Raw genomic sequence first — 26,546 nt, 5'->3', positions numbered from 1 at the left:
CAATGGAAACTTGTTCGTAGTCTGCTCTCCAGTTGTCAGCGGTTGAAAGGATATACAGTTACTAAGGGAGGCATATGATTTCATGTTTTGGACAAAACACGGAAAAGACTTTCTTAGGGGAATAGTTAACAATAACGAAAAGGGTTTTATAAATTTGAGCATTTGTTGTAGGCTTATAGTGTAAGTCTAAAAAATATCAGGAACATAAATGTCCAACAATAAAAATGGCTACATTTGTACAGTACTGACCTAAATATTTTATCTCTGAGACCTTACTTAATTTTCATTGTAACCCTAGGAAATAGGAATTTATTATTTGTCACATTGTACAGATGGGGAAGAAGATTATAAGGAGATGAGTAATTTTTCAAGACCCAAATGAATAGCTGAATTTGTGTTTGAACTCAGGAGTATAGCTACAAAGATGTCTTGCATACAAAAGAATTATAGCAACTTGGTGAAATATTGTTCAGCCTTTAACATGGTCTAAAGTCTGTGTAGCAACATAAAGATGAAAATTAAATTTCACGGCTTTGTCATTTAAACTGTCTAAAATACATAGAAGTAGGTAAAGTCTGAGAGGTAACAGGACAGATTATCTGAGGCCAAGGACCCTAGGTTATTAAGAGATCCTCTCCCGCAACCCCGCAAACCCAAGATATGACCCAAAAGGCCCTTGGTTGAATTTGTGCATTGTTTCTAAAAACTCTGTTCCTGCTTTTCTTTATTGCACTTCACAGATATAGTTTTTTTTCCTTTTTTTTTTCTTTCACAAATTGAAGGTTTGTGGCAACCTAGCACTGAGCAAATCTATTGGTGCAATTTTTCTAACAGTATTTGCTCACTTTGTGTCTCTGTGTCACATGTTGGTAATTCTCACACTATTTCAAAGTTTTTCATTACTACCATATTTGTAATGGTTATCAGTAATCTTTGATGTTACTATTGTAATTGTTTGGGGGGGGGGTGCCACAAACTGCAGCCTTATAAGATGGCAAATTTAACCTATAAATGTTGTATATGCTCTGACTGATTCTCTCCCTCTTCTTGGGCCTCCATATTCCCTGAGAAACAACATTATTGAAATTAGGCCAATTAATAACCCTACAATGGCCTCTAAGTGTTCAAGTGAAAGGAAGAGACACACATTTCTTACTTTAAATAAAATGCTAGAAATAATTAAGCTTAGTAAGGTGGGCCTGCCAAAAGCTAAGACAGGCTGAAAGCGAGGCCTCTTGTGCCAGTTAGCCAATAGTGAATGCAACGGAACAGTTCCTGACAGATATTACAAGTGCTACTCCAGTGAACACATGAATGATACGAAAGTGAAACAGCCTCATTGCTGATATGGAGAATGTTTTAGAGGTCTGGATAAAAGATCAAACCAGCCACAACATTTCCCGAAGCCAAAGCCTACTCCAGAGCAAGGCCCAAGTCTCTTCAATTCTATGACGGCTGAGAGAAGTGAGGAAGCTACAGAAGAAAAGTTTGAAGTGAGCAGAGGCTAAGAAAAGAGGTTAAGAAAAGAAGCCATCTCCATAACATAAAAAGTTCAAGCTAAAGCAGAAAGTGCTGGCGGAGAAGTTGTAGCAAGTTATGCAGATCTAGCGAAGAGAATTAATGAAGGTGGCTACACTAAACACCCGATTTCAGTGTAAAGAAAACAGCCTTGTGCTGAAAGTAGATGCCACCTAGAACTTTCGTAGCTGGAGAGAAGTCAATACATGCCTTCAAAGCTTCAAAGGACAGGCTGACTTTCTTGTTAGGAGCTAACGCAGCTGGTGACTGAATGGAAGCCAATGCTCATTTACCATTCTGAAAATTCCAGTGCCCTTAAAAATTATGCTAAGTCGACTCTGCCTGTGCTCTATAAATGGACAACAAAGTCTGAAGGGCAGCACATCAGTTTGCCTTTGAGACCTGCTACTCAGAAAAAAAGAGATTCCTCTCAAAATATTACTGCTTATTGCCCTCACTGGTTTGGGTCAGTGGATAGAGCATCGGCCTGCAGACTGAAGGGTCCCAGGTTTGATTCCGGCTAAGGGCACATGCCTAGGTTGCAGGCTCGATCCCCACTGGGCAGTGTGCAGGAGGCAGCCGATCAATGATTCTCTCTTATCATTGATGTTTCTACCTCTCTAACCCTCTCCTTTCCTCTCTGAAATCAATAAAAATATATTTAAAAAATATTACTGCTCATTGACATTACACCTGGTCACCCAAGATCTCTGATGGAGATGTAAAAGATTAATGTTATTTTCATACCTGCTAACACAATATCCATTCTCCAGCCCATAAATCAAGGAGTAATTTCAACTTTCAAGTCTTATGATATAAAAATACATTTTGTAAGGATATAGCTGCCATAATTAGTGATTCCTCTTATGATTGTAGACAAAGTAAATTGACAACCTTCTGGAAAAAAAATACCGTTTTAGATGCCATTAAGAACAGTCATGATTTGTGGGAAAAGGTAAAATTACTAACATTAACTGAAGTTTGGAAGAAGTTGATTTCAACTCTTGTGGATGACTTTCATGGGTTCAAGACTTCAGTGGAGGAAGTACTAAGTGCAGATGTGGTAGAAAAAGCAAAAGAACTGAAGTTATATATGGAGCCTGAAAATGCTGCCACCTGATGATCAAATTTTAATAAACGAGGAGTTGTTTCTTATGGATGAGCAAAGAAAGTTGTTTCTTGAGATGGAATCTACTCCTGGCGAAGATTCTGTGAAGATTGTTGAAATGACAACAAAGGATTTAGAATATGACATAAACTCAGTTGATAAAACAGCAGCAGGGTTTGAGAGGATTGACTGAAGTTCTGAAAGGAGTTCTGTGGGTAAGATGCTATCAAACAGCATCATGTGCTGCAGAGAAATAGCAAAAGGGAAAGTCAATTGGTGGCAAACTTCATTGTTGTCTTATTTTAAGAAGTTGCCACAGCCAGCCCCACCCTTAGTAACCACCACCCTGCTATCAACACTGAGGCAAAACCCTTCATCAGCACAAAGATTGTGACTTACTGAAGGCTCAAATGATGGCGAGCATTTTTTACTAATAAAGTACTTACTAAGATGTTTGCATTGTTTTTTAGACACAATGCTATTACACACTTAATAGACTACAATATAGTATAACCGTAACTTTTATATGCACTGGGGAACCTAAAAAATCATGTGACTTGTTTTATTGAGATATTCACTTTATTGGAATATTTGCTTTATTGTAGTGTTCTAGAAATGAATTCAAAATATTACTGAGGTATTCGTGTGCTGAGCTGGAGAAGACTTGGAAAGGAACACGTGTTTTGGAGGCTATCAAGTAATTGGTTTTACTCTGGATAAGCTTGAGATGCCTAGTAGCCATCCAGATGGAGATGTCCGATGGGTGGTTTGATACTCAAGTGGTGTGGTCAGGTTTTGGCCATATTTATAAACTACTAGAAAATATCTAGATAATTTGGGCAAGGCTATGTGTATTAACTGTGTATTTGGCTATTTTTTAGAGTAGTCACCCCTTATCCCTGGGGAATATGTTCCAAGACCCCCAATGGATGCCCCAAACTGCAGATAGAATACTTTATATACTATATATACATCCCTATTATAAAGTTTAATTTATAAATTAGGCACAGAAGGATATTAACAATAACTAATAATAAAATAGAACACTTATAACAATATGGTGTAATAAAAGTTATGCAGACATGGTCTCTCAAAATATTTTATTGTACTGTACGTACAGCGTGAAAACCCTGGACAAAAGGATGATTCATGTCCTGGGCAGGACAGAGTAGAACAGCGGGAGATTTTATCATGCTACTCAGAACAGCATACAATTTAAAACATATGAATTATTTATTTTTGGAATCTTCCATTTAATATTTTCAATTGAAGTTGAAAGTGGGTAACTAAAACTGCAGGAAGTGAAACTGCTAATAAGAGGAACTATTGTATTTATTATTTAACAAACATTTACTTAGCAACTATTAGTGCTATATACAACAGGTAATAAGTTTAGAATCTTAATTTTTTTTTTTACTGGAGATAGACAAACAGTAAGCAAGGTAAATAAATACAATATATAGTATGTTGGATGGTGATAAATCTAGAGAAGAGAAGATGGAGAAAGGGAGTAGGAGGTGGAGTAGGATTGCTAATGCAATGTTAAATAAGATGGTCAGGGAAGACCTCACTACGAAGGTGACTTATGAGCAAAGACCTAAATGGAGGCATGTGATTAATTGGGGAGTGAATGGGGATTTAGGCCAAGGGGATATTAACTGTAAATGCCTTGATACAGGAGTCTGATGTGCCCCTGGCTGAACTTGAGTAGGGGAGGAAGAGAGAGAATGAGGAGTGGATGAGGTCTCAGAGGTATAGGAAAGGAGTTGAGGCAGGCATTATAGGCCCTTGTAAGGACTTCATCTTTCACGTTGGCCATACAATTTCTATCTACTTAAAATTCTATTCTAAAAGTTGATTAATCATTCACTTCCCAAATTATCCCTTAGTTTCCTAGTTTAGGATACAATATCAAATAGATAAAATCATATTTCTTTAGAGCAACACATTGGTTAGAGAGTTCTTGTTTCTGCAGAGCAAGTTGTTATATTCACAGGTTCATGAAGCAAGTGTCATCAAATATGTCCTTTTTTCTATTACCTTTTATTTACGAATTACTAGACTAGTCATTGGGGGTACAAAGATAAAAGAGATATGATTCCTGCAGGTAAAGATTGTCCTGAAACAGATCATTTATCACAATAAAAGGGTAATATGCTAATTAGACCAGACATCATTCCGGATATCCTTCTGGACCAAGCCGGGGCCAGAGGGAAGCCCAGGTTCCAGCAGCCAGGGGAAGGAAGGCCTACTCTTGCACAAATTTTGTGCATCAGGCCTCTAGTTTTAATATATTGTGTTAATCGCAATGATGTGCTTATGCAGAGAAAGGAAACCTCATTCTGCTTAGGTGAACAGAATGTGTGTCTGGAGGGGTTCATGCTCGTGCCAAGACTTACCAACTGAGTAGGCTTTAGCAAGGCAAAGATGGAGGGAGTAGGAGATGGTGAGATGGAAAGTTTAAGTGTCAGAGGACATTTTAGGCAACACAGACACTGTCGAATCAATGAATGTCCTATCTATGAAAGGTAAGAGAATTAAAAACAGGGAATATTTAGGAAAGAAGTTTCCATGACAAAATCTTTGTAGAGGGCCGCCTGGGAAGGCACATGGGCATTTCTTTAAATTGTCAGCTGAGTCTGAGACGACTGGCAGAGCCGTGTCTTGGATACACATTTCCCCAAGATGGCGGACAGTGTAATCAGCTTGGCCTTCATATCAGCCCAGGTGTCAGCAGGGGCGGGTCTAGATATGTAAATCCAGACAAGCAACAGGAATGCTAGGGCCTACTTAAGAATGCAAATAAGCTCCTTTGATCCTAAGTTTTGGTGTTACTTCCTGGTATTGGGGGTATAAAATAAATGTGCTGTGTGGCTCAGGGTCATTGTTGCTGCCTCTCCATCAGAGAGAATGGTGTCCCACCCAGCTCTCAGCTTTGAATCTATTTCTGCATCTTCTTTCTTTCTTTCTTTCTTTCTTTCTTTCTTTCTTTCTTTCTTTCTTTCTTTCTTTCTTTCTTTCTTTCTTTCTTTCTTCTTTCTATTATTTCTCAATCCCTGGCCGCCTCCACTTAGAACCGGTTCGTTCATCTCTCTTTCTGTGCTAGATGTGGAAAAGGGAGATCCCCGCCATGTTTGGCCCCCACCGCATCTGAACCCCGCAATCTTCATCTCACATTCCTATTAGAAGTCAGGTATGAGAACTCCCAATCTGAAATATATACATAAGGTTCTGGAACTAAAATAATTACCTAGATCTCATTTTTCAGATCAGGAAACTGAGACCTGGAGAGGTTGAATGACTTGCACACCAGCAAAAAGCGTGTGAGTGGCTGCGTGAGGACCAATGACATGGGATGGTGAAGCCAAAGCTGTCCCAACTGCTTCAGGAGCAGACACATGTTCTATTCTAGTTTCTTTATTACTCGGAATATGTACCTCTTTGAGCCTGAGTATATTTCCAAATGGTTTCGGAAACTTTATCATGGTTCCTAAACTCCCCCTGAATTCGTTCTCAAACACCCATTAGAACTGGTTTATTCATTGGTTTCTGCGTGGAGGATTACACCCAGCTCAAATGGTTCTACAGAAAGTTTCTCCAGGAAACATTGCATCTGTTGGTTCTACTTCATTTTAGGGTTTGTTCTGTTTACTCTTTCTCCCTTGGTCTTGGAGAACACAGAGAACTTATGAGGCTAATTTAGGGCAGATAGACTAAAAGTCTAAATTAATGTTTTCTCTTTGCAAGAAAACACCCCAGGGGCAGAGAATGCAGGAAACTGTGTGTCAGTGGGACGAGATACAAACTAAAAGCCTTTACAGCAGACACGTCAGTCTCCTATCACCTAGCAGGCCCATCACTGCGTGCCAGTGCAGACGTGTTGGGAAGGCAGCATCCAACTGAGCATCCAAAAAGCTAATTGCTCCCATTTCCTCCTCACCATGTCTTCCTTAACAGCTCTCAAGGATCATAAGGAAGCAGTGGACATGCTCAGAAAAACAATGTGAGTGCACGTGTGACTTTTTGGATGATTGGACTAAAATATTGCTGTAACGGATGACCCTGCATAAGGAAACAACTCCCTTGAACCTACAGGCTGTTCATCTTAAAGAGGGGATGCCATGGTTATTTTCTTAGACTCAGGTTTGCTTATCCTGATGAGATCGTACCTGTTTCGGTTGCCTAGCGGAGGAGGAATATCTTCAGGCAAGTAACAGGATTTGAGACAGAAGACCTGAGAATGTAGTCTGGAGAAAGAACTCTGGGTCTAGTCTTTGAGTATTCCAAGTGCTGGGAAGATTTTTCTTGACAAAGGTTCAAGGTGGCATTCTTCAAGAAGAAACAACCCGGAGGTAGGAGAAATCTCAGAATCTCGTTTCCCCTGTGCTTTTTGGTCAGCTGCAGTGTGTCAACCAGATTATTCAGATCTTGCTCCTCCCTGCATTCATATTCTCTTTGTGTTACCCCAGAAGTAAGGTATTTGGGCACACGTGGCCAGTTTTAAAGGAGGGAACAGTTTTCTCCTGAGGCCAGAGATCATCAAGGAGAAGCACTGAAGTAATGATTCCCTCTGGGGGCAACTTTTCCTGCCAGGAGACATTAGGCAATGTCTGAAAACATTTTTCTTCGTCACAACTGGTGAGGGGTGGGATTCTACAGGCCTCTAGCGACTAGACCAGAGGTATTGCTAAACATCCTGCCACGCACGGGACAGTCCCTTCTACAGAGAACGGTGCAGCTTAAAATGCACGCAGTGCCAAGACTGAGAAGCACTGCCCCAGAGTGGAGATGAATCTCGGCACAGAGTTGGCACCAGGTGGCTCAGCTGTTCCCCGCTGCCAGATTCTCCTCCGGTGCTACCGTGGGCGGTTCTGAGCGTCATTGCTATTGGGACAAGTAGCATTTCCTTACTCCAGTCTTCGGTAATATGCTTCTCCTATTCCCAACAACACCCCCCCCCCCCCCCCTAAATCATTAATACCACATGCAGGGGTGGGCAAAAGTAGGCTTACAGTTGTGAGTAGGTGAAATGCAGCTTATTCTTGTACTATTGTTTTTTAATTATTGTAGGTTTTTTGTTTTGTTTTTTGTTTTGGTATTACAATGTAAACCTACTTTTGCCCACCCATGTATTGATTGAGCTTATACTAGCCCTATAAAATAAGCCATGTACAGGGGAGACAAAGAAATTTGAGATGTACGTTCTCGGAGATGATGAAAGCCCCCGCTGGGATCTCTGAGCTGTCACTGTCTTCACAAAAGCCCTTCTGTAAAGGAAAACGGTGACGTGGGAAAACGGGCCTCACCTCCCACTGTGATCAGGTGAGCTCCAGTCTTCTCCTGGGCTCTGCCCAGACCCAGGAAGTCATTCTTGAGGTTTATAACAAGTACCTGTGACATTAAGAACCTCACAATCCTCTTAATCTAACCAATCATGGGATCTAAAAACTGCTCAGTAGTAATTGCCCATGATTCTCAGATTGGGTTCTGCTTTGATTTCTTCGTGGGTTCATTTCTGTTTCTCAACTTCATGCTGTTCACTCCTTCGAGAGACTGAGGATTGGCTTATTTCTTTAAAAAGAACCACTTCAAGAGTGTCATTGCAGAATCTTGTTTTCTTTAAGGGGAAAAAGCAGGGTTGGAGAAGTCAAACATTCCTGGGGACCAGTATTTGCCAATTCTGAACAGATCAGAATTTTTCAGTGTATATTTATATTATTTCTCCTACACACACACACACACACACACACACACACACACACACACACACCAGAGCAGAAACTGCTGGGCTCTCACCTGGGTAAGGGTTGGAGCAGGTGAGGGGAGGAAAATCTATAATCCAATAATTTATAAAACAAATAAGGAAGAAGTACTTTGGCATAAAAAATAATACAATACTAAGCAACATTTTAGTATTTCAAAACTGTATGCAGTTTTTCCTACAAGTCTAACACCACTGATATGTCACTTTGTTGATTACTTAATTTAACTTTACATGGTGACTTCTTTATGCTACCTATCATGTGTAAGGTCTAAAGTTTAAGCTTTGATTCTGACTAGTGTACACATAAGAACATCTAGAACTCTTATTTCTACAGGGTAAAATGAAGTATATTGAAGAATTCATTTAGCCAAGACATCACTAAGAAACAAGTAAATTAGGCTAAAGCTGTCCTCTTTCCAGGAGAGTGTTTTAAAGGTGGGAAATATATCAACATGCCGTAGAAAATGAGACAACTTTTTAGAAATCAGGGAGTTAGTTTGGAAACTTGGTCACATAAAAGAATCCACTTAAGTTGGTGTCTACAAATATTTACTGATTGCCTATTATATAGTCTATAGTTAAAATACGATTCTAACCAAGAAATCAGTTCAATGATTTGGTTTAATTTAAAAATGACCATGCTTTTTCAGATAAAATTTGTTAATCCCGTCATGAGGGTGTCTGATAACTTTTCTGGAATCAAAACACCAACAATTGGAAATTACATCAGCAAACATTTAATTAACAAATTAAAAGAAACCAGTATTTATCAAGTAGTTACTATGCATAAGCAGCTGTTTTAAACACATTTAGGATAGGGCAGGGTTAGGAGGAGATGCAAAGATAGTAACAGGTTCCTAACTCAAGTATCTTACAGATTAGACCATTGTGGAGTTAATACATCCCCATTATTGTAAACAAATGTGCATGCGTGCGTGCGTGCGTGCGTGCGTGCGTATGTGTTGGGCTGTGTGATTTTACAATGCCATTGTCCTCCTAACAACTGAGAAAGAGATGGTCAAGGGAGTGATATGGACCTTCCCTTGTCAATTCTGTACAGAGAAAATTAAAGATCTTTCGTAAAAAGTTGACATTTGTTTAGGAACCTTGAACAATGACAGATTTCTGGAGAGCTGCTGAAACACAAGCCAAAGCAAGAAATAAACGATTGCATATCAAGTGCTAAACTGTAGAGGAGAATTAATTCTTTTCTCACTGCTGCCTTTCTCTCTCCCACCTCCCTCCACCGGAGACGCATGAATACAAAGAGAGAGAGAGAGGAAAGGTATCTGGCGATTTCCATGAAAAATGACTCTCCCCTACAATCACCTTCTGTCAATAAAATGCTTATTTTCTGACATGTCAATTAGGTGATTCATAATCCAGATGACCATCCCCTTCCATTTAGTACTGGTGGACTGGGTTAAATGTCTTAAGTGTTTACCCTATATGACCAGTGGCTTGGATCTGTTCTCAGTCAAACTGGGCGACTCATGACATGTTTGCCTGTAGGATTTCTCTTGAGGTAAAGTAACCATTATTATCAGATTTTAAACTGAACGACAGATTAGGACAGTGGCTTTACCATCAGCAGTGAAAAATGCTTGTTTTACAGTACCCTGTATCCAAAATACGAGTTTGTGGGAAGGGTTCAATGCAAAATAAATAGCCTGTAATTTTACAGAACCACAGTGAAGGAGGCTTATGTGGCGGAGCTCCATACTTCAAAGGGATCTTCTGTTGTTCAAAAAAGCCAGTTATTAGGGAGGGATGATTTGTTCTAGCATCTTAAGCTTATTTTCCAAGATCTGACTTATAATGAAGTAATCATTTTAAAACTGAGATAAAATTCACATAACATAAAATCCACCATTTTAAAGTGTATAATTTGGTGACCTCTAGTAGGTGACATATTGATTTTTTTTTTTTTAAAGATTGGTGATTAGGATTCTAAGGGAGGGGGGGGGGTTAAAAATAATCATGTTGCAATTTTCATCCATAAATATATTCAATTATATCTAACAAATATTAAATAATTGCAATATTAACATACCAAAGTGTTCTTTTGTACTTCTACAAAAGAATCTACAAATAAATATGTTTGTATGCTACTGAAGGCATGAATTATTCACCAGTTTTGCAATTATAGTTATTAAGCTTTAATTCTGAAGGCAGATGAATTTTAAAATATCCTCATTGTTAAATTTCTTTGCAAAGATGATGTTTGGGGAACAATTGAAAGAATTTTAAAAAATTATCTGAAAACTTTAAAATAATACTTTGTGATAGATAAAAATAAAGTTTTAAAATCATTTTTGCAAATAAGCTGAATTTCAGATAGGATTGCTTTCTACTATTTTGAAGTAGATGTATGAATAACAGAGCTCTCAACTTTTATTTTATTTTTTTAGAACTCTCAACTTTAGTATGTCAGAATACTATGTAAATAAAATAGTCTGGTTAAATAAGCTGATGAGAGACTAATAGGTAAATTAGTAGAAAATAGAAGATAAAAAATTTTCTTGGCTAAAAGTAAATCCTCTAAACCAGTGATTCTCAGCCAGAGGTGGAGGCAGGTTCCCAAAGCGACAGATGCAATATTATTGAGGCTCTTTCAAATGACAAGCCCTCTGTGGCATCCCCCTCCTCCTCCCTGCCAAGATTTTAATTTGTCCTCCTGATGAAGTGGGCAACGGCCCCCTCTCCAGGTGAGACCAAACAAAGGAAGATCACCTTTGCTCTTAACCAAGAAAACTGGGACTATTAGACATACAGGAATACCTTTTTATTTAAATCAACAGCACATATACACCGAGTGGCCAGATTATTATGATCTCTGAACGCATAATAATCTGGCCACTCAGTATATATATATATATATATATCTTAGAGGCCGGGTGCATGAATTCATGCATGAGTGGGGGTCCGGCCAGCCTGGCCAGGGGGAGGGGACATGGGTGGTTGGCCGGCCTGCCTGCTGGTCGAACTCCTGGTCGAGGGGACAATTTGCATATTAGCCTTTTATTATATAGGATATACACTAGTGGCCAGATTATTATGTGTTCAGAGATCATAATAATCTGGCCACTCAGTGTATATATTTTTCACATATATATTTTTTCATATATATATATTTCATATATATATATACATACATATATATATATATTCCCTGCATTGGCTAGGAGATTGAAAACAGTGTTGAGTAACCACAATTGAGACTGTTATTTTCTTTTTGGGACTGCTTGAAATGTTTGCTTGTTATACGTGTAGCTTGTTGATCTGCCTTTCTCCCCAACATGCTCATCTTTCAGTCTTCCTCATCTCAGTAGATGGCACCTCCAAACTTCTAATTTTTCTGGTTAAAATCTTGGGCATTGTTCTCAACTCTAGTCTTCCTCTCAAATCTTATACCCAATCTATATGAAAATTCTTCTGGTTTTATCTTCAAAATACAGGGTAGGGTGCCCCTCCCCCAAAAGACAGTGTTTATTAAAATATATTTAATTTTCATTTAACAGCTGTCAGCTGTTAGTGTGTATACATTTTTTTTTTTGGGGGGGAACACCCTATATATGTAGAGTCATTTTACTACTTCCATCACTTCTACTACTTGCACGCTGATTCAAACCTTCATCACCTTTTGCCTAGACTATTGCATTAGCCTTCTCTTTTAAGGTCTCCTTAATTCTGTCTTTGTCTTACAGTGTTCAGAAAAAAATTTTAAAATTTATAACTCAGATCATGTCTCTGCTCAAATTCCTCTAAAGTTTCCCCAGCTCATTTAGAGCTAGATGCGAAATCTTTACAGTGCCCTCTAGAGCCCTACCTGATCAGCCTTCCTCGTTACTGCTTTGACTCATGTTCTGTTACTTTTACTCTCCCTCATCATTAGGTTGTTGCTTAAATGTCAGCTTTTCAGTTAACCATTCTCTAACTACCTCATTAAAACCTCCACAACACCCTAGTCCTCCTTTTCCTACTTCTCTGCTCAGTTTTATTCTACAGCTCTTATTACCATCTGACATATTCTATTTCCCCCCACCACGAAGGGCTTTCTTCTGTTTGTTCATAATATTACTGCATCCCTTGCAGCCGAGGCGGTCAGCAGTACAGAAGTGAAGGGGAATGTCAGACTGTTCATTCTTCAGTCTTCTCAGCCCTGCACAGTGTATTTTGCAGTTTGGCTGAGATGGCCACATTTTCTTAATAAGTACTCCCATAAAGCAAACCTTTACTATTACAGAATAAAAGGCAAAGGAGAATCTTGGAGCCATGTAATTTAAAGCTAGAAGAAAGGGGAAGGAGAGGAGAGTTCTTTTTTTAGTTAACAGCCTGAATTATGGAAGATACTTAAATACATGTAATTTTACAAGTCTTAAGTACGTGTTGTGAACTAAGATACTAATGACCTCAGTAAGAAAAGTGAGACAAGGGAGAATGACATTTACCTGGGTGTCACATCACAAAATGAAGTTCTGTAGTTTAATGTGTGATGCTGGCAGCTCAAGAATTTTAACTAGCCATGTATGCCGTCTTGAGAAACATGTGCTTTTGGCATTTGAGTATATTGGACTGTAATTACTTGGTTTCAGGTATCTCACATATTAGCACACAGACTCTTTGAAGGGAGGTATATATCTTATTCATGTTTGTAACTGTCCTGCTCAGAGTCCCCATTTCCCCCCAAATTGTACTTGGTGTTCACCGGGGCTTGCTGAAAGATCAAGTGGATAACTGAATAGAGAGAATTTATATAGACTGGCCAGGATCTATCATGCATTGACCCCCCCCCCTATGTTACTAGCTCTTGGTGGATGAAGTAATCAAATTAGGTACGAAATGAGGTGTCTGCACTGAGCACAAACTCGGGGTTAGAGGGTACAACCTACCGAGAACTTGGTGCGTGTTTTCATCAGCGTGGGGCTGCAAGAGGACAGAAATGTAGACTCAATCCTAAATCCCTCCATCCTTTCTCTACAGCTTGGATTAACCTCAAGTCCCGGAGTGCCTGGGACAGTCCCCATGTATGCTCTTGTCTCTGTGTAATTATTATTGATCTCCCATCCTACTTACAGCATTTTTTTATAACCCCATATTCCTGATATTGGAGATCCTGTTACATTGAAATAGTGCCTGTTTTTTTCAACCAAGGTGAACCCTCTTTCCGTGCAGCCGTGCAAACAAACTCTCAGAGCTCTGGGGGAGTTGAATTTTACAGCGCTGGGAGATGACATCTTTGGCTGTCTCAACATGCTAGGACAATTTTGACTTGAGTGAGACTCCACGGGGCCACAATATCTTGGTGCAGTTTTTACTCATCTGAGCCACCTCTGTTCACTGTTTGACATTTGACCCATTTGAAAAGGAAGAAGTATCAGGTTTCTCTGAGGCTTTGAACACGAAATTCTCCCACACTCTGGCAAAACCCATTGCCAAGAGAACTGACATAAAAGTGAGGAAGGCAGTGATGACAATTTAGAGCTTCATATGATTTCAACTTCATATGATGTGGTAGAGATAGGTTAGGGACCTGTAATGATGACTGTTCTATACTCTGACCTTTTATTCCACTCCCTCCCACCCAATCAGCCAGCTTGCGAGTGCTACATTCTTATTAACCTGAGTCACACATGTAGGTACTAAGTCAGATATTTGCTCAAGACACATTTATCAAGTACTTGTCATGTGCTAAAAGTAAGAACACATAGATTTTTCGCAAGGTCTTTATTCTGTGAACTCACATTCTGGAAAGTGAGATGGAAACATAGGTAGATCATTAAATTATAGTACGATAAGGACTAGAATGGTGGTCTATGTAAAGGGTTATGGAAGCATTTGAGGCAAGAATGATTGATTAGCAGTTGTAGTTGAGGTATTCTGTCAAATGTTTGAGTACAAATGCCTTGTAGGCTGTTAGGAATATGGATGGACCTGGGGCTCAAGAAAGAGGCTGGAGCTAGAGAGTTTTGTCATTGGCAAAGGGTCATAGTTAGAGTGACCAGAATGGCACGAAGTGTAGCAGAGAATTTTAAAAATGTAGCCTCTGGAGTTTGACTATTTGTAGCAAAATCCTGCTCTGGTAAGATGCTAAAAAAAAAAAAAAAGCCTTCTGCTTCTCTTTTTGAACTGTCTTAATTATGGTTTATTTTAAATGATTGCTGTTGGAAATATATTGACTTTGAAACATATGTCAACAAATATGAACAAAACTTCTCAGATGTGTACAAATGCGTGTAAATCTTCCTTTCAATGTGCAAAGGAAAAAATCTTAAATTTCTATTTTAGGTAAAAATTGATATACTCCATTATATATCATAATGCTTCTTTAATGATGATCTATCTATCTATCATCTATCATCTATCTAGCATCAATATATCTGAATCAATTGTGTTACCTTCTGTGTTACTGGTGGTGAGAAAAATCTGTCATGTAAATGAACACATCATGGAAGTAACTCCAAAATTTCTGTTGTTCTATAAATATTCCCTCTTATCTCAGGTGTTTGAGACAAGGCAATTAAGGTTTTATTTTGGGAATGACTCAGGGAAACGAATCCTGATCGAAGACATCTGGACAAAGAATGCCCATCTCCCTGGCTATGACCCAGCAATTCCATTTCTGGGAATTTATCCAAAGAAACACAAAACACTAATTCGAAAGAATACATGCACCTCTATGTTCATTGCAACATTATATTTGCAATAGCCAAGATTTGGAAGCAGCCCAAGTGCCCATCAGTGGATGAGTGGATGAAAAAAGCTGTGGTACATTTACACAATGGAATACTACTCGGCCATAGAAAAGATGGAAATCTTATCCTTTGTGACAGCATGGATGGACCTGGAGAGCATTATGCTAAGTGAAATAAGCCAGTTGAGAAAGACAAATACCATATGATTTTTACTCATATGTGAACTCTAATGAACAAAATTTGAACTAACAAGCAAAATAGAGACAGACTCCGATAGAGAGCAGGCTGACAGCTGTTAAGGGAGTTGGGTGGCTGGGTGGGGAAGTGGAAAGATTGAGGAAAAAAAAAAACTCACAGATGCAGACAACAGTGGGGTGATTGCTGAGGGAGGGGGCTGTGGGATAGGTGGAGAAGGGTATGGGGGGATAAGTGGTGATGGACAGAAACTTGACTTGGGGTGGTGAACAAACAATACAGTGTACAAATAATTGTGGAATTGTGCACTTGAAAACCTCTATAATCTTGTTAACCAGTGTCACCCCAATAAATTCAATAAAAAGGAAATAATAATAATAATAATGGTAAATAAAAAATGTATTTTAGCTTGAGGATGAATTTCTTTAAGTAGAAATCCTTTGTCAAAAGCATGCTCATTTTGTCCTAGCCGGTTAGGCTCAGTGAATAGAGCGTTGGCCTGCAGTCAAGGGCATGTACCTTGGTTGCGGGCTCCTCCCAGGCCCAGGCCCTGGTCAGGGCGTGTGCAGGAGGCAACCAATTGATGTGTTTCTCTCACATCGATATTTCTGTCTTTCCTTATCTCTTCCACTCTTTCTAAGAAAATCAATGGAAAAATATCCTTGGGTGAGGAGAAAAAAAAATTAAAAAGCATGCTCATTTTGAATATTGAAAGATATGCCAAGTAAGGGGTATGAAACTTTTTGAAGCAGGAAAACCTATTGTTGAATATTTACAATTGCTATAAATTCTTTCTTACATAAAATTAGTCTTGTTGTAAATTCCGACTACTTGGTACTGTTTTTTCCCTTTGGAAGGTTAAAAAGGAAACATTTTTCCTTGTCAATGTGAAAAAAAAAGTGGGAATTACAGCTGTATTTTGGAGAAGCGGCTTGTCAAGATGTGCGGATGGGTTAAAAGTGTGTGTGTGTGCTGTAAGGACAGGATCAAGAATGATTCCCAAGTTTCTGCTGGTGCCATTTACTCAAATGGAAAACCGTGGATTGAAAGGGATTGGATGGGGGTGAGGGGTTAGTGGACAGGGGGTCAGAGAGAATCAAAGGTACCATTTTGGCCTTGGTGCCATTGAAATAGCTATGAAATACAATTAACAAGAAGGTATCGGTACATATGAGACTAGGGCTTTGAAGAGAGATCTATGAATTTGGAAGCCATTAATTTTTTTTTTAAAATATATTTTATTGATTTTTTACAGAGAGGAAGAGAGAGGGATAGAGAGTTAGAAACATCGATGAGAGAGAAACATCAATCAGCTGCCTCCTGCACACCCCCCACTGGGGACGTGCCCGCAACCAAGGTACATGCCCTTGACCGGAATCGAACCCGGGACCCTTGAGTCCACAGGCCGACGCTCTATCCACTGAGCCAAACCGGTTTTGGCCCATTAATGTTTTTAAAGCCATAGAATGAATGGAACCCTTTAAAGAGGGTGCAGCTGAAGAAGCAAAGAGCCCAGGGAATCCTAATTTTATTCTGGAATAAAAAGATTACTTCAACCATAAGCACTGGCACTCTAACTCGTTCCATGAGTGCCAAAAACATGTATCAAAGAAAGAAGGAACAACAGAAAGAAAGGAAAGGAAAGGAAAAGGAAGGAAGGAAAGATCAGTTAGAGGAGGAGCCCGTTAAGCTAGCAGAAGGGGTTGCTGTGAAGTGAACAGAAAACAAGGTGAGGGTGGCCCTGGGTTGAAGGCGAGAAGGGAGAGTGATCGACTGTCTCAAAGCTGTTGAGACACAGAATGTCCTTTGGGTTTGTTTACAAGGAGATCATCTGCGATGTTGACGAAGGAGGTTTTGGGAAATGATGGTTGAAACCATAGTGGACAAAATATGAGTTGGAAAGGGGGAAGAGGGGACAGGAGAAGCAGACAACTTCTCCAGAATTTTTGTTGCAAAAGGAAACAGAAATATGGTGAATAAGAAAGAGGGGTGTGCGTGCGTGCGTGCGTGTGTGTGTGTGTGTGTGTGTGTGTGTGTGTGTTTCAGAATGTGTTTATATGGTTGGAAATGAGAGAGGCTTCTGATGCATGAAAGAGCACGAGAGACAGAACAAGAAAGGATGACATCTAGATAATACATGACAGGCAAAATAAGCACAGAAACAATTAGTTTAAACGCTTAAAATATTTTGTCCTCTTCGCCAGTACCTCACTTGATGAAAAGAGATTTTACAAGTTAATTTTTGGCAGATTTATTCAGGAGTTGGTGGCACTTTCCCTTTTGGTTTGTAAGTATTTTTTATTTTTTTTTTTTGCCCAGCAGGCTGAGTTGCTCATTGTCAGTCTGACTCATGCCTGGATGGAGGATCTTGAAGAATGACCCCAGCTGGGTGTGGAATCATATTTTCTACACAACATACAGGCCTTGGGATGCTCCGTGTGGAAGAGCAAAGGGACCATCTAAACAGAAAGCAAATAGGATTTTCTTGGCTTAATGCCAGCCAAAGGCTTGCAGGCAAAAAGCAACAAGAAGAAGGGAGAGGGGACTTGTTTGAAGGTGCTTGGTCCTCGATATTGCTGGCATGTTGCCAGGGTCCTTGCTCCTCTTTATGATGTCTTATGTAAAAGCCAGTCAAGTTATTAGGAGAAGAATAAGCTTGCGTAGTCGCTTGTTCAACAAAATCGTATCCTCTCCTCTCCTCTCTTCTTTTCTTCATTCTTTCTTTTGTTCTTTCTTTGATACATGTTCCTGGCACTCATGGGAAAGATTGGAGTGACAGTGCCGATGGCTGAAGTCATTTATTTATCCTCAGAATAAGCACAGAATAGGCAAGAGATTACGCAAATTAACATGGATTGCCCATCCAAAAATACTTTGGTTTTAAGTGAGAAAGAGGCAGTTGTCCTGAGCCTTGACCTTCCCTTGGACTGCCTGGACGTCCCCTGGTCAATGAGCGTGGCACTAACTTCTACCAAGGGCCAGGCATCGCGCCAAACATGCATTATCTCCTTTAGTCTTCCTCAAAGTTCTGAGAGGCAAGGGTTATTATGTTCTTGTTACTGTTGGAACGAATTGTCACTGAGATATATTCAATAACTTGGCTGAGCCTGGATTATATTTACTGATTTTTTTGCATACCTTATTGCTTTCCGTGAAGCATGTAAGATGGTGTTAAATGACGGTGGATGAAAAAACAGCATTGAAAGGCAGGACAGTCTTTGGTGATTTCTAGAGTCATCCATTCAGGACCCAAAACTATTAGCTACCAGGTGGTTAGTTTGTTTGAATCCTGTGAGTCCCTCTTTTCTTAGGGATCTTACTTTCCCCCCTCCCACCATAGTAGGCTAGTGTCAAAGAGAGTTGTTTAACCTCAGGCAAAAGAGTGATTTAGGCAAAGTTTTTATGCCCCTGGCCCTGGCTTCTAGTTTCTTCCTCCAGTGCTATCTTGACCCTTCCCCATTGTAAGAGTAACCCTGGTCTTTCCCTCTTATTTAATCCTATTCTGGGAAAGAAGCAGATAAACCCATTGCCAGTGAGGTGCAAATTGCACACAAGTCTTGGTATGTTGCCTCTTCTAGGAGATTCTTTCTTTCTTTCTTTCTTTCTTTCTTTCTTTCTTTCTTTCTTTCTTTCTTTCTTTCTTTCTTTCTTTCTTTCTTTCTTTCTTCTTTCTTCTTTCTTCTTTCTTTCTTTCTTTCTTTCTTTCTTTCTTTCTTTCTTTCTTTCTTTCTTTTCTTCCTTCCTCCCTCCCTCCCTCCCTCCCTCCCTCCCTCCCTCCCTCCTTCCCTCCCTCCCTTCTTCCTTCCTTCCTTCCTTCCTTCCTTCCTTCCTTCCTTCCTTCCTTCCTTCCTTTCTTTCTTTCTTTCTTTCTTTCTTTCTTCTTTCTTTCTTTCTTTCTTCTTCTTTCTTTCTTTCTTTCTTTCTTTCTTTCTTCTTCCTTCCTCCCTCCCTCCCTCCCTCCTTTCTTTCTTTCTTTCTTTCTTTCTTTCTTTCTTTCTTTCTTTCTTTCTTTCTTTCTTTCTTATTTCTTTCTTGAAGGGAAATAAAGGCTTAAAAAAAGGAATGAAAAGCTTTCATGGCAGAACTTTTGTAATCAGTGGGAAGTTGGGCAATTGAGGCACAGTTTCATCTGGGAAACATCCTTGTGGCTCTGGAGAGCATCCTACACCCTGTGAAGGATCTGCTGGGGGAAGAGGTCAGCTTGGCAATGACAAGACACAGCCATTGAAGGTTTCGTCCTTCCTTGTCCTTGGGCTTACTCACTTCTGAGATTTTCCTGTTTGTAAATATATTCTGAGACTTGGGTGGAGGAGAGGAATTTGGTAGATAACCCAGAAGAAGAAGAGTACAGGGTCCTTTAAAGTGTTATGTGAGGGAACGGAACTATTTTTCAAAGGTAAGGTAAAATGACCTAAATGTTCTAGTTTCTGGCACTTAATAATATATCTGGGACTGTGTATTTTATATAATGGGGTTTGGGTAAAGTTTGTCAGTGTTCTTTTATAATTCACTGTTTTTATTAGATTTTTGAAAAATATCTTTTAATACATGATCCTTGAAGCAAGTCCTCATGTAGTTGAAGAGTTATAAGGACAAAAGTGTCTACTCCACCTCCCTTCTAATTCCACTCTCCTGAAGATGTTAGATTGGTGCGTTCCCTTTCACAACTTTCTCTGCCTTCTTACAAACCTAGCCGTAAAACATATATGTCTATTATAATATTTGTATAAATACATTTGTAAAATAATTAGTATGTAGTAAATAAAATGTATATATATGCCTACACATATAGATATGTACAGTATATACACTGAGTGGCCAGATTATTACGATCTCTGAACGCATAATAATCTGGCCACTCAGTGTATATCCTATATAAAAAAAGGCTAATATGCAAATTGTCCCCTCAACCAGGAGTTCGACCAGCAGGCAGGCCAGCCAACTGCCCATGTCCCCTCCCCCTGGCCAGGCTGGCCGAACCCCACCCATGCATGAATTCATGCACCGGGCCTCTAATATACATATATATGGTATATATTTCCCTTTGGAAGGTTAAAAAAGAAACATTTTTCCTTGTCAATGTGAAAAAAAAAAGTGGGAATTACTGTTGTATTTTGGAGAAGCGGCTTGTCAAGATGTGTGGATGGATTAAAAGTCCTTGGGCTTACTCACTTACATTATATATATATATTTACAATATATATATCTCCGGAGTGGCCAGATTATTATGTGTTCAGAGATCATAATAATCTGGGCACTCAGTGTACATCTATATACACATACATAAATGCACATAGTAGGGCTTATCTAATTTATACAAACAAAAAAGAATCATACTAAATAAATTACCTGCAACTTGCATCTTTTCATTTACATTAGGTCCCAGGGATCTCTCCAGGTCACTAAAGACAGATGTAGGCCATTCTTGTAAAGTACAATATCCTATGGCATAGTGGTGTGATAACTTATTTGATCATTGCCCTATTGATGCACATTTCGTGATGTCCAGTGTCCTCCCTGCCCCCAGGAAGGGGGAGATTATAAGCTCTAAGTATAAAGAACATCAAATTGGTAAGAAAAATAAAATCCTGTGGTAAATGGGAAACATTTATAAATGGAGTCACAGAGTAGGAACTGAAAATGTCCAAACACATATGAAAAGATGCACAATTCTCTAGAGTCATAGATATGCAAGTGAAACAATTCAGTACTCATCAGATTAACAAAAATGAAAAAGTTTGCCAACACCGATTGGTGGCAAAGAGCAGGCAAATGGACACCTTGCACTTTGCTGGTGGAAATGTGTATGGTGACCCAGTAGTGTGGTTCAAGAGCAGGACGGTTTGTCCTCTTGATACTGCAACCACATGTTTGGAGGTCTAGCTGACACGGTAAGAGCACTGGTATGTAAGAACATATGTTCAAAGATGTTTACTGTCAGTCAAACTTCAGACCCAGTAATTTTACTTCACTCGGATGCTCACAAAAGAGAAGTCAACAAACTGATTTTAGAAACATTAGAACAGTGCCAGGTTCATAGTAAGTGCTCAATAAATGGTGACTGTTATGGTTATTGGAAAACTAGAGATAAAACAAAAAGTAAAAAGCAAAGAACGATGAAAAAGGAAAAATACAAACCAGAAGAGATAACCAACCATGAAAAGATATCCGTTAATATTTGTGGGATATTTGTGAGCATGAATTTCATACAGATGTCCCACTCTCCCAAGAACTATAAGCTCCCCCAAAAGGTGGGAGTCATGTGTGTGCTCCGGCTGCCAGGCTGAATGTTAAACAAAAATTAAACGCTACAATGGATGGCTCTAATTATTTGTTCAGATGCATATATATCTGCAAATTACTCTGATTTTGTCCAGAGAAAGAAATGCAAGCTTTCAATCTTTTTCTTGCTTTTCTGAAACTATTTACCCTCTGCTCAAATTGTCATTTCATAGCCATCTATTCCAACATCCTCCTTTGAGCTTCCGGACAAATCATATAAACTTTACAGTGTCATCCATCTGATGCGGATTGCAAGCCCACACATCGCTGAAAGGATGGGAATGATGCACAAGATAGAGGTTTAGCAGCCCCCTCTGAGGAGATGCAGGCCAGGAAGACGTGCAGAGGAGAGGGTTGCAAATTATTAGAATGTAATGGGATCAACTACTAAAAAGGAAGAAATGAATCTTATTAAGAAGAGGTGACATTTGAGTCTTGAAGGATGAGTTGACTTATTTCAGGGGCGGGGCATTTCATATAGAGCGAACGGCATATGCAAGCACAGGGCACAGGGAAGGACAATGGTTTTCCAGTGGCTGGTGTGGTGCATGATGGGAAAGGAGGCCCGGATGCTATTTACATCTGGATCACAAAAGGCAATAGGGACTGTAAGCAGAGGAAGTCAATGGGGGCTATAAGTTAGCAAAAGGTACAGAGTTACACTTTTGTGAAGCAAATCTGGAGAATTTCTTAAGGCTGAGAGGAGACCTGGTGGCAAGGAAGTCACCGAGGACACTGCCATGGTTATACCGAAGGGACACCGTGCTGTAATGGCTAGGACCATAGCCTGGAGCCAGACTGTTCAAATCACAACCCCGTCACTTATTAGCTATGTGCTCATGGGCAGGTTACTTATTTGTTCTGTGCTTCAGTTTTGCAATCCGCAAATTCCGAATAATAAAAGATCCATCTCATGGGATTGCTAGCTAATATTTTTAAAGTGCTTAACATAATGCTTGATACATAGTAAAAATAAATAAATCTTAGTAAGAGATACTGAACATCAAGACCAAGTAATTGGCAGTAGGACCAGAAAGGGAGGGGGCTGGCAGGAATTGTGAAATATTTATTTTTTAAGGTACAACTTAAGTGCTTTTGGTGACCAGTTGGATGGGAGATGAGTAAACAGGAAGCATGAGACTCTGCAGCATGGTGATGAAGGGCACAATGATGAACAGCTAGACTCTGAAGCAACACAGCCCCAGGCCCTATGGGCAGGCACTTTAACATTGTTTTAAACCTCATTTCCCTCTCTATAAAATCAGGCTGCCACTGCATTGTACTAACCTCCAATGGCTGTTTTAATGCTTAAATCAGAAAATGCATATAAAACACTTAGCACAATGCCCAACAGCTAGTAAGTCCGCAATAAATGTTATTATATTATGATGACATATTATTATGATTCAAAGTTAACATAAAGGATTAGAAGGGGGAGAGAAGGAGAGAGGGGAAAATGGTTTATGGTGTGGAAGGAATGGAAGAAACACAGCGAGTTCCTTTTTTTGAGATACCCATAGGATACAATAAGAGATACCTAGTTGATGAATGGCTCTGGATCTTCTGTGAGAGGTTTGGAAATTGTCAGTATTTAAGTCATGGGACCAGATATGATCACCCATAGAGAGTAGAGGGAAAAAAGGAGACCAAGATAGTGCTCAGCCTACTGGAGGAGGAGTCAGCAAGGGAAACCAAGGAATCATCGTGTTCTTAAATAGATATGGTGACAGATGTGTTTTGTAGTTATTTGAAAGCTAGATGTCTATCCACAAGAGTGATCTCATGTCTGAAATGTTATTGACAGCACTTTCATATGCATTACCTATTTTAACGCTTCTAGCAACCCTCTAATACAGGCTTTTTTAATTATGTAAACTGGAGCTCAGGTTTTCTAATGGCAGAGCTAAGACTTGAGACCAGGTCCTTTCTGCTCCAAATTCAGTGCTCTTTTCACTGTCCCCAGCTTTGGGCAAGGGAAACAAAGGGAAAAATTAACAAGTGGGATGACATCAAACAAAATGAAAAGGGAGCCCACTGTATGGGAGAACATATTTGCTAATGATACATCTGATCAGGGGCTAATCTCCAAAATATATAAAGACCTGCCAGTCAGGAACCCAGGCCCTTGCTTTCTAGTGGCTCCTCTGTCCCTTCAGGCCTCAGAGTTCTCTGCTGGGTTCTCTGCATCTGGTTGGCCAACCGATGAAGACAGAGCATGTGAAGGATCTTAGTTGCCTCTATTCAGCAGTGACACATCATGTCCAATGGTGAAGAATATGTGTTTCAGCTAGTACCCATGGAAGAGGAACTGGGTCTAGTGAGCATGCAAATTTTACAAAATTCCTGCCATCGGCCAGGAGGGGGACATGGCATAACTATATAAGGAACTTTTTACACAGAGAGCATGTCAAAGCATGGGTGCAGGAAGAAAACATTGTCAATACATCTTACTTCATAAGAGACAAATTAAGAACACAAATGAGACGGTAAACGTATTCAATCTACGTTATAGCTCAGCGCCTGATGCTAAAAGATCCCATCAAGCCCCTTTTATTAACATTTTAGCATTTATTTATAGACATAATTGTGTGCCTGTTTAGGTGGTAAAAGCAGTCTCTTCTAAAGGGGCTGCTGGACCAAGCCGAGTTCCAAACCACTTTTATCATTGAACTAACATTGGGGAAGCTGAAGTTCCTCAAGCCAAATTCAGGAAGTTTGAGGGCATTTTCAATGTAAACTTTCTGGAGGAAAATGGAACCTAAGTATGGAATAAAGGTAAAAGCATGCGCATTTTTATTTTCTTTCTTAGGGATAGATCAGGTATTTAATCCAAGGGATAAAATTCAAGCACAAAAATGTTAGTGTGGATAGAAAAACAATTCTTATTCCTAATCCTTTCAAGAGCACAATCGTTTTGAATAACAGTCAGATAAAAGGCTTCACAGTAGGTCAAAATAGCATGGCCAGCCATATTTTATCATCCTCAAGCTTTCTCCTCTATGTGGCTGAGCTAGAGAGCTTGAGGAGAAGCATCAGCAGGCACTGTAAGAGGGTAGGTGAGAAGAGAGGATTTCCACAGACAGCTTATAAGCCAAACACACAATTTTCAAAAGAATACTGACATCTTGGGGCAAAACCTTATATTTTTGCGATGTACAATCATATGCCATTGCTTGAAAGTGTATCACCAATCCAGCCTTGAAATATGAGATTTCTTTTAATTAACATCCTGGTGAACCTTATCACCAGGTTCAATGTGATTTTTTTCTTGATATACTCACTCTTTTGCCTGAGGCTGCCTACAGGAGGCCATGTCCCAACTTCCCCATAAAAATGACTTCCACATTCCACATCCCAATTACTCTGAAGGACCTGCCCAAGATGCCTATAAAACCCTACTACAGTGTACACTACCTTCTAACTAATATTCTACATGTGTTTTTGATCATTGAATCAGATTTTCAAAAGTCAGAATGGTTTTCCACATGGAGTTTAAGTAAACATATAAACCTTTGTTATTTATATACATGTTCAAAAAATAAAATATGAGGCCGAAGTTGTAAAAAAAAAACACACACCACACCACATTGGATTTAGAGTTGGTCGAGCTCAATTCTCAGTTCAGCCACTTATTCTCAGAGTGACACTGGGAAAGTTAGCTAATCTTTTTGACTCTCCATTTCCTGATTTGTAGTTACCTCTAGGGTTACTGTGAGACTTACATGAGGTAATACGTGCTAAGGGCTTCCATGGTGAGGGGCTTACAGTAGGTGCTTAGGAGGTAAACTTGCCCTTGTGTGTATTCAGTGTTTTTAGGTGCCAACGAAGAAATGCATTCAGATTAAACCACGATTCACAGAGAGCTTAAACCAAACTGACCTAAACAATGTATGTAAAAATTTATGTAAAAACTCCAGAAGTGGGACTTCAGGCCTGAGTTATACCCACAGGTTCAGAATGTCATCAGGGTTTCACTTCTATTTCTTTGTGACCCTCCTTCATATTTTGGCTTCATCTGCAAGTTTACGTCTCTTGTATCACATGGCTGCCTCCTATTCCCAAGCTATAGTTTCCTCATTCATGTCCAGGCGAGGAAGACAGCTTCTCCTGCCCTCAATATCACACAATAGTTATAAACTTCCCTTCAGTTAGACCAGTTTAGGTCAAGGTCTATCACTGAAATCACTGTGACTAAGGAAATCTGTTTCCTTGTTTGGCTGAGATCAATCAGGACTAACTTCTGGAGCTGGGGGGGAGAGGGGTATGTAAAGCTTCTCAAACCACAAAGCTGGGGGATTTTTGTCTACTTAAGAATAGGGGAGAGGAGAGAATCCATTGGCAAATCTACTCCTTTGGGTTCCTCCTTTCTTCCCATACATACACCTTCAAAAGTTTATGCCTTTAAAACCACATGCATCTCTTTTCCCAAAGGAGATAGCCCTACCCTGGCTGGGTGACTCAGTTGATTGGAGTGTCATCCTGTATACGGAAAGACTTTGGGTTTGATTTCCAGTTAGGATACATACCTAGGTTGCAGGTTCCATCCCTGGTTGGGGGCACTATGGGAAACAACCGATTGATGTTTTTCTCTCCCTCCCTCTCTCTCTAAAATCAATAAAAACATATCCTCAAGTGAGGATTTTTTTAAAAAAGGAGATACCCCAAGTCTGATTTTGAACTTCAAATCCAGGATCTGTGGCTGATGTGTCCCTCTCTAGATCAGTTTTTAGATAAAACTCTTCACAGTCAGGTAACTTACAGCTGCATCATGTTATCCCCTCCCATGGAAGAACCTGCAAATGGTTCCTATTTCCTGATCTCCCAATCCTCTCTTTAGAAAAAGAACTGAGTTTTAACTGGGCACATTGTTACTATGTTATATGGAGCGAGAAATGCCCCAAATCGCAGCCTCCAACTGGATTCAGAAAAGGAAGAGACAGTTAAGATCTAACTGTGAACATTTGCTAGGTACTGGAGGGCTCCA

Source organism: Cnephaeus nilssonii (genome assembly GCF_951640355.1).
Source record: "Cnephaeus nilssonii genome assembly, chromosome: 18".
In the NCBI taxonomy this organism is placed as follows: domain Eukaryota; kingdom Metazoa; phylum Chordata; class Mammalia; order Chiroptera; family Vespertilionidae; genus Cnephaeus; species Cnephaeus nilssonii.
The sequence above is the reverse complement of the archived record's forward strand: the minus strand, read 5'-3'. Positions refer to the sequence as shown.